The sequence below is a fragment of the Dipteris shenzhenensis genome, chromosome 2 (assembly GCF_047967505.1).
Source record: "Dipteris shenzhenensis isolate YYH24624 ecotype China chromosome 2, Dip_SZ_1.0, whole genome shotgun sequence".
Lineage (NCBI taxonomy): Eukaryota > Viridiplantae > Streptophyta > Polypodiopsida > Gleicheniales > Dipteridaceae > Dipteris > Dipteris shenzhenensis.
In genome coordinates, this window is record NC_141597.1 from 52,566,903 (window position 1) to 52,575,094 (window position 8,192).

The following is an 8,192-nucleotide window of genomic DNA, read 5'->3' on the forward strand; positions in this document are numbered from 1 at the left end:
ACCTAAGAAATGGCAAAATTGAGGATTCAATTCGGGTGCCACTTCCCATTGCCATTTCTACTTAGTTTTCTTATAGTGATCACATATAAGTGTGTCAGCATAGAGATATAGTACACAAATTGGAGTATTATCCCTAAAGAGTGCTTGATAAAGGAAACAAGCTAGAGATTCTGATATGCAAATATGAAGGATTTTGATGTGTCCAAAGAGTATTGCTAACTATAGATTCTTTTATGTGTTTTGCCCCATTGATGTGACACAGATATTACTCATCTAATTTTATGCCACGTTGGATGTGATGCTGATATTGCAAATAATTGTATGTGCCAATTATGTTGAAAAGCTTGACGTGAAACATTATGATGTAGCAAGCTTTGTAGTGCTATTTTTGCTGGAGATGGCTACATGTCAAAGTGATGAACTAACCCACTTGGCACTTGGTGCTGATGTACATTGACATGTTGCATGATTACCTCCGTAAATGTCAATGCATTGCTACTATGGTCCAAGATCTTATAATGAATGAATATTGGTAGTGTGTAAACATGATGTCATAATGATCTCTTTCGATAGAGCTTCAATGTTGTTTATGTTTTGCCTTTGTGAATCATTGTTGGTGCTAGATTATGAAAAACCTTCCATATGTTGTCCATTAATTGAAAAATATTTGGAGCATTGAATAATCAATTCAGTGATCCATCAATTCTTTTTTATTACACAAACCTTTATGGCTATTTACCTATAAAATGATAGATTGAATTTTGCCAATAGCTGCTCAATAGAAAGCGTGGCTAATGACAGCCTTATGTTGACAATGATGCTCATGATCTTGATTGCTTTTGCTAAGATTACCAATTAGATTGTCAATATGACTTCAAATGTACACGGACTTCCATATGTTGTCCATCAATTGAAAAATCTTTGGAGCATTGAATAATCAATTCAGTGATCCATCAATTCTTTTCGATTGCACATAAACCTTTATAACTAATTACCTATAAAAGGATAGATTGAATTTTGCCAATAGCTGCTCAATAGAAAGCATGACTAATGATAGCCTTATGCTTACAACGATCCTCATGATCTTGATTGCATTTGCTAAGATTACCAATTAGATTGTCAATATGACTTCAAATGTACACGGACTTGCGTAAGTTATTGAAATTCACGTTATTTGCCAAAAATATCATTCATTTGGACTTAAAATAGGTTTTTGATACTTGTTGATGAAGCTCATGTGCTCTTGAACAGCTTGATGTAAAATTGCCTCAATTATGATATCCATGTCCATTTTGTTGATGAGACTTTTCCCAATTAAAATTAGCTCTACAAAATTTGACATAAATGAGAAAACACATTGCGTTTGATGTTCTGAACATTTTGGAAAAGACTACATTCAATTCTGATCATATGATATGATCAAATTTCCAACATCTTACTGCATGACGTGCCTTTATTATATGGCTTGAAATGAAGCCCAAAAATGTATTCAATAAGCTATAAATTTATAACAATTGTTACTTTCAATATGTGAATGCTGCCTGTGAAGACACAACTGAAATCTGATCCAAATTGATCAGATTATTACTTTCAATATGTGAATGCTGCCCGTGAAGACAGACCTGAAATTTGATCCAAATTGATCAGGATATTCCCAAAACTGCCAAAAATGGTGTCCAAAATTGTTATATGATACTTTTGTAAAGGATGCCAGACATAGCCAAAATGGCTTAACAATGGTGGCATTTTTGTTTCCTGAACATATCATGAGACGGCCAGGATGTGTGGCAGTAGTATTTCAGGTAGAACAGACCCAAAGGTTCTTGTAAGCAGAATAAATGTTCCTGGGAGATGGACATGGGCCCAAGTGCAACAGCCACGCACAACATCGTTGTGAATTTGCGGCACGCACAGCCTGCTCAACATCATTGTGATGAATTCTGCAAGATGAAATAGCAGGTCCTGTGCCTCTTCCAGTAGTCCTCTTTGGAAAACTATCGGCTACCATCAGAAACCAGACCTGCATGACAGGAAGCAGTGAGAACACAGATGAACAGATGAAGGTGACGTAGCTATCATGGCATTCCAGGCCGCGTTGTGGTTTCTCTGCAAGTATATACTGCCTTCTGCATCATCGCATCATGTAGTGTTACAATTGAATTTGTAGCTCGACTGATCAGAAAACACAGAGCTGTGGAGGTCGAGCTGCGAGCTGCCCGGCCCGGCCATGAAAGCGCCGTCGACGAGGAGCTCCCTTGCAGGCCCGACGTTTGGGAGCTGGAGGGAGGGTGGCAGCAGTGGGGTTGGGGCAGACGCTGGCGCCATCACTGTTTGCTGGATTAGTAGCAGCTGCTGCTACAATCCAAGGGTGTGCAAGCACCTGGGCTGGCGTGAGCCTGGCTCGGACATCCCGGCACAGCATTCCCTGGATGAGGTCGATGGCAGCAGGAGAGACGTTGCTCCAAGGAGCGCCCGTGAAGCGCAGCTGATGATGCTGGATTGCATGAAAGACACCCTGCGTGGTCTCGGCCCAGAAGGGGGGCTCTCCGCTGAGGAGGACGTAGAGGACTACTCCGGCACTCCAAATATCGATCTCTTGGGAGTAGCAGCCGTCCAGCACCTCAGGTGCGACGTAAAACGGACTCCCAGCAACGCCGGACAGCTGATCACCGGGCGAGAAGGCGACGGAGAGTCCGAAATCGGCGACCTTAATGCGTGAGTAGTCGTCGTGATCGTCATCGTCGGCGAGGAGGATGTTTTCGGGTTTGAGGTCCCGGTGGATGACGCCGTTTGCGTGGCAGTAAGCGAGCGCTTCCGTCAAGCTTTTGAGGACCAGGGCGGCGTCACGTTCGGAGAAGCGCTTGTTGCGGACGATGCGATCGAAGAGCTCGCCGCCCGGGCAAAGCTCCATGACCAAGTGAATGGAGTCGGGGTCCTCCAAGACGCGGTGGAGGCGGACGATGTTGGGATGGCCGGAGAGGTGGTGCATGATGGAGATTTCGGTGGCGACGTCGGCTGCGTCTTGGGGGTTGAAGAGGGAGGACTTGTCGATGGATTTGCAGGCGAAGGGGAGGCCCGAGGATTTCTCGAGGCAGCGAAAGGTGGTGGCGAAGGAGCCACGGCCGAGCTCGGGGCCGAGGGAGAAGAGGAGGGAGATGTCGGGGGTGTAGAAGTGGGGGGGAAGGAGGAGGTTGGAGGGGAGGGAGCGGGGGCGCTTGCGAGTTAGGCTCTGGCTTTGGGTCGGGGAGGCCAGCGTCGCCATAGCCAGCCAGCTGCAGGGAGGCAGGGAGCGAGACGAGGCTGATGAAGAAAGGTGGTGAGCAGCAGCAGCAAGAAAGCGAGCGAGACGAGGCTGATGAAGAAATTAGGTGATGAAGAAAGCCGGTGGAATGCGAAATGCGCTGCTTTATAGTTGTTCCGCCGCCATGGCTTTTTGGCGGCGCCGCACGCCACGCGTCTCAGCTGCATTTTGCCAGCAAACAACCTCTTCCTTACAGCCTAAGCTTCCTTTGATTTTGCTCGTAATTCCTGCTTTTTAATAATTATTATAAATTTCCAAACTCACAAAATCCCCACACCTCTCTCAAGTTTGTACTTCCCGGCTTCTCTCTCTTCCATGCACTTTTCTTTGGAGCATGAAGTATACGAACAATAAAATGAGACAAGATTTCTAAGAACAAATCTATTGCTGAGAAGACCATTATCAATAAACGTAAATTCACGCTATATACATCCTCCTATGCTTAGCTCTAGATATGCAACTAGCTTTCTCTAAACATTAAGGGTGGCCACGTGGGAATTCAATTACTGAGCTACCTGTCATCAACGAATGTAAATGCATCCTAGTCAAGCATATGCTTAGATTGGTATTGAGCCTGTAGCTATGGAATTCAATTACTCGTGCAAATTCTAGCTACCCCTCATCAACACATGTAACTGCGGCATATGCTTAGATTGATGTTGAGCCTATAGCCATGGAATGGGACTTGAGATCACCACATGCTTGACTGTGCAGTGCGCTACGCAATGGACCCATGCATCTTGAATTCCAATCTCTTCACTGATCAGATAGGTGACAGATGAGTATGTCCCTCTTTATACAACGAATGCCACGGGTTGGGTCCCTCCTCCCATGCTCGCCTATGCTTTGGCCATGACAAGGAGTTGCCAAAGGGGCTTGAAAGCCTTAAATGTACTATTCAAGGCAACATCCAGGTCCTAGGTAGGTAGGGTCACTCTTACAAATCAGTAGAGTACGGTACCAACAAGCATGCATTGGAAACAAGTTACATTTGAAATACCCATACACAAGTTGCCTTCTTACATTTTTGAACATGATTGCTTATCATTTCTATACAAGTGCATGTTTGGATTTTAACTAGACTAGTCTAGCTCCCAGCCTTTATCCGATAACTACCTTTCACGTCTTCTCCAACATGGTGCTACCACCACTCCTTTTTCTTGCACCTATCTCTGTTGTACACATTTCCTTTTTACAATATCCTTATTTGAGCTCTCTAGTTCTTTTTGTCTTCCATTAATGAAGCCTTCAACCTGTTATGTTCCCGACATTTTGGTCAGTTTACAATCAACCCACCAACTTGAGGCTCATACTAGCTCTTGGTCTAGTTTGAAGGGGGGAGAGAGAGAGAGAGACAGAGAGAGAGTTATGGGAGAGAGCTCAAGTGGATGTCCCTCTTGTTTTTAGTTGGAATGCTTCGGAGCATGCAAAGCCTTTCTCCCACCAATAGACCCTTCTGATAGGTCCCTTGATCTCATATTAACATTCATTGGACCTGATTCTAGCCTTGCTGCCTGTATTGCATGTCTCGCGCTATGTGCACTTCCTCTATCTGCCCCCCCATTGCTACTCCTCCACTGAAGACCCCACGCATGCTGCCAACTCAGCTATGTGCCCCCCATCTATGCCCTCTACCTCTGTAGCCACATAGTTTCTCTCCTATCTACTGCAACTTCTCCCTACCACCACGTGCTATCGCATCCTCCTTTGATATGTCTATTGTAGCCTCCCCAATACATCTACTACTCCATCTGGAGCTATCAACTCCCAGGACACATTGTCTTTCACACAGTCACCCTCTTGCCATTGTAATCTATCACCTCACTAGCACTAAAATCAGCCCCTAGGACCACTCATTAGACCCTATTTAAAATTTTCTTACACATGGTAGACCTTGCCACATCATTAATCCATGTAGACCACATGCCACCTCTTGGTCGAACGTTTTGTGCCGAATTAAAGTGGAATCTTCACCACCAACTTTAGAATATCATATGCCACACATGTGAAGCCTCTGTGAAGCCCACTTTTGGTATATTGTTTCTCTAGATTCATAATATTTTATGCTATACCCTGGGCTACTTTTATCATCTTTCACACTACTTTTTGAGTTAGTTAACTTTTGATAGCCTATAATTATCAATTAGACATGAATTTGAGTATTCTTAGATCGAAATAGGAAATTGGAGGATAACAATGATGGTAATTGGAAGTTAAAACTTTGTGAGCATTCTCCAATTGAAGAAATTATGAATAATTGTCATATAGTTAGAGAATTAAGACCAAAACTCCTACAACAATATCAGCAACACCCAGTTGAGATTTATACATCAAGATGGCTAGAGGGGTTTGAATCTACCTCTTTTGATTGGAAAATGTTGATATTTGATGATTGGGACTTGGTTTCTATTTCGTGGGTGGTCACCTCCTCTCTTGTATGGAATGGATTGCCTATAGCCTTCCTCTTTAAAAAAGGCTCATAATCAAAGACCTCTTGTTTGATTCTACTTGTGTGCTCCTCCATCTGTCTCCTCACCATTGTGCACTCACATGATTTGCAACATGATATTAGAGAAAGCTTGCTCTTCTCCATTTTCTACTCTTGCCGTATCATAGCTCCCTTCTTCCAACCTTTTCGGATTTCGTAGGCAGTTGATATGTTGGCTACCTCAATCTACTCCCTGAATTGATACTTTTTTAAAAAATTAGGACAATTTTGGATTCAATAGGCCCTTAATATTTGTGATTAGAAAACCATCCAATGGGAAGGCTTGGGCATTAGAAGACTGGACAAATCCATATTTCTCTCATTGGGCTCCCACTTGTTGCCCCCCCCCACCTCCTTGGGCTTTTACCCTCCCCCTCCTCGGGCATTTACCCCCCCTCTTAACTTCTGGAGGGTCCCCCTACCCTCCTCCCTCTCCAAAAATCAGAATTTTTTATTCCCTCCACATTTCTGCTTTTCTCCATAAGTGTCTCCACCCTCACAAACACCTCCTAGGAGTTCTCCCCAACTATCCTCATTGACTCATGACCTTTTCCTCAATGTCTTTCCCTTCTCAACCTCCTCTCAGCCTCCTCTTGCTCCTCTCAACCGCCTTCTCCATTTTCTACTCTTTCCATATCATAGCTCCCTTCTTCTTCCAACTGTTTTGGATTTCATTGTAGGCAATTGATATGTTGGCTACCTAAATCTACTCACTAAATTGATACTTTTTTAAAAAATTAGGACAATTTTGGATTCAATAGGCTCTTAATATTTGTGATTAGAAAACCAGCCAATGGGAAGGATTGCGCATTAAAAGACTAGCGATTGAATATTTGTCTCTCATTGGGCTCCCACTTGCCCCCCCCCACCTGGTTGGGCTTTGTCCCCCCCTCCTTGGGCATTTACCCCCCCTCTTAACTTCTAAAGGGTCCCCTAACCCTCCTCCCTCTCCAAAAATCAGAAGTTTTTATTCCCTCCACATTTTTGCTTTTTTCCATAAGTGCCCCACCCCCTCAAACACCTCCTAGGAGTCCTCCCCAACTGTCCTCATTGACTCATGACCTTTTCCTCTGAACCTCTTCCTCCTCTCAGCCGCTTCCTCTCAACCTCTTCACTTCTCTTAGCCTACTCTAAGCAATCGCCTCCTCTCAAACTCTTCCTCCTCCCAACCTCTCTCTCTTTGCTTGCTCCAATTGTTTCTACGATGGTGAAGAACTCCCCTTCCCTAGACCAAAGAGATCAATTCAATCTTGTGTGGGTTGCATTTTGAAGGATGATAGGGATGTTGGATTCCTCATGAGTTAAAGTTAATGTAATCTCCAATAGGTCTATTCAAGGTTTCAAGAGATGATAGAGCAAAGAAAGAGAAGCATTAAGTGAATGGAAATGACTCAAGGTAAAGGTCCAACATATGTACATGGCTCGAGACATGAACTTGACCCTGCAAATCAAACTTGATTTCCCTCGAATTGTATTTTTCTCTTTTATGTTATATTTTTTTCATCATGGCACTTCATATGTCCATTCTAATGTGTACGTGTGTCAAGAGAGGGTGTGGAGCGGAGAGATTAGGGGGAGAGGAAGTGAGACAAAGACACACACACACACACACACACACAGGTGTGAGGGATAGAGTAGGGCGAGAGAGTAGAGCGGGGAGGGAGTGAAAATAAAATTAAAAAATAATAATATATATATGTATATATAATGTATGTATGTGTGTGTGTGTGTGTGTTTATATATATATATATAGAGAGAGAGAGAGAGAGAGAGAGAGAGACAGAGACAGAGAGAGACAGAGAGAGAGGAGTGGTGTGTGTGTGTGCGTATGTGCGTGTGTGATAAATAGTTTTACAAAAAAGTGAGCGTGCTAGATACAAAGTGAGAGAAAAGGGATTGATTGGCCCACTGGCATCTTTCTTTGCTCCCTATGTGGATATCTTTCCTTCTACTGAAGTCAAAATCTACCCCTTGGATAGTCCTACGAGAACATTTTAGGATTTCCATTCAAACATTAGGGAGTTATTGTTCTTCGGACGGTGTTGTTCCTCCTTAAGAGAGTTAAGTATATTTATATAATGCATGCTACCAAGTACTCAAGGAGCAGGTGCATATGGAAGCCTCCATCCTATTCCTCTTCCTAGCTTTGATAGTCAAGAATGGCCTGTTCCTTATCCATCCTCTATAGATGCATTTAGAAGGAAGATAAGATCTGATATTCAAGCATCAATAAAGTTTACTTTTGGTTCAAATTCTATGGGTGTTATTTGGTTCATGCCCTCCATTATATTTGTTTACTACTTATAATCAGTTTTCCTCCAAAAAACACAAACATATGTGCTTTGGAGCATGCAAAGCCTTTCTCCCACCAATGGACCCTTTTGATTGGTCCCTTGATCTCAT

The 8,192-nt window shown here is 43.3% G+C and overlaps 1 pseudogene; it reads right to left on the reverse strand.

The window, feature by feature from the left end:
* Positions 1–2,176: 2,176 nt before the first annotated feature.
* Positions 2,177–3,326, reverse strand: LOC147904964 (calcium-dependent protein kinase 11 pseudogene; annotated as a pseudogene).
* Between the last annotated feature and the right edge of the window lie 4,866 nt (positions 3,327–8,192).